Below are 1,350 nucleotides of genomic sequence, written 5' to 3' on the forward strand. Positions count from 1 at the left end.
GAAAGAAAGCCTTTTCTACCTGTTCTGCCCACCTGACTGTGGTTATCTTATTCTATGGCTCAGCCCTTTTTATGTACATGAAGCCCAAGTCAAAGGACACTAATACTTCTGATGAGATCATTGGCCTGTCTTATGGAGTGGTAACCCCAATGATGAATCCCCTCATCTACAGCCTGAGGAATAAAGAGGTGAAAGAAGCTGTGAAGAAAGTCCTAAGCAGACACCTGAATATACTGAAATCATGAAAGGCCTTAAGGCCTGTGATATCCTAAGTAGAGAACTAGATCTTGTCCTTTCTATTCAAAGACAAGATTCCAAAACCTACTATCCTGACAGCTTGTATGTTTGCAAAGCCAAATTTGGGACTCATTCTTTTCAATATAAAATGCTGATGTAAACCTTCTAAATAGTGCCTTATCTGCTGGGTTTCCATTTATAAGCAGGTCTTCTAATTGCTCCCATGAAGGTCATGTTATGTTCATCAAGATAAATCAATCTATCAACCTAAATCTTTCTCAATTTCTTTTTCCCTGTCTCTTTGTCTCTCTCTCATCTCCTTTCTCTTTTCTCACTCCAACTTTCCTCTCTCCTCCATGTATTTCATTTATCCTCCTTTCTCTCCCTTCTCAGTGTCTTTAAAGTAGACATCTGTTGCTTTTGTTATGCAACAACCCTGCATAATGTCACTATACAGTTTGCAGATCTACACAATACATAGGAATATTATAAATATTTTTCTTTTGAGGAACCAACAGTCCCCCACTCTCAGTCCATGTTTAACAGGGTGGGACTGTCTCAACCTTCTGAAACTTAGGGTAAGCATGGAAACAAGACTTGCCAAACATTAACTAATTAGCTTTTTAAAAGTTTATATCCTTAGTCATACTGGTTGCTTAGTTTAGCAAGTGACCTAAGTCAGGCTAATCAGATACAATCCAAGAGCCCTGCCCCAGTGTCAAAAAAAAAAAAAAGTTATTTTCTCTGTAATGATCTCTCAATTAGTAGAATGTAAACCAAGAACTCCTGCTGATCATCCTTGTCAATATGCCAGAGAGACTGAGAAAGTAGAGCTGATATAAAGAATGTGCCTGATAATGCCATTCTAACTCTCGAAACCAATGATGGCTACAATCAGACTCGTCTCTGTACAGTTTATTTATATGAATCAAATTAGCACTTTATGCAAAACTAATTTCAATTAGATTTCACCGCATACATCCATATACATCCTAGTTACCATATTCCCTTGCCTCACATCTCCGTCTGCTTATGGAGGACATAGTCAAGCTCAAAAGCAGAGAATGGAATGGTGGGTAACAGGAGCAGGAAGGAGAGGAAATTAGGGAGCTG

The 1,350-nt window shown here is 38.6% G+C and overlaps 2 protein-coding genes across 2 annotated transcripts in view; one reads left to right on the top strand and one right to left on the bottom strand.

The window, feature by feature from the left end:
- LOC115276682 (olfactory receptor 13C9-like) overlaps window positions 1-1,350 on the top strand; it is a 136,476-nt gene that overhangs the window by 72,743 nt on the left and 62,383 nt on the right.
- LOC115276847 (olfactory receptor 13D1-like) overlaps window positions 1-1,350 on the bottom strand; it is an 8,613-nt gene that overhangs the window by 6,264 nt on the left and 999 nt on the right. The gene's annotated exons all lie outside the window — the stretch shown is intronic.

The sequence above is a fragment of the Suricata suricatta genome, chromosome 13, assembly GCF_006229205.1.
Source record: "Suricata suricatta isolate VVHF042 chromosome 13, meerkat_22Aug2017_6uvM2_HiC, whole genome shotgun sequence".
In the NCBI taxonomy this organism is placed as follows: Eukaryota; Metazoa; Chordata; class Mammalia; order Carnivora; family Herpestidae; genus Suricata; species Suricata suricatta.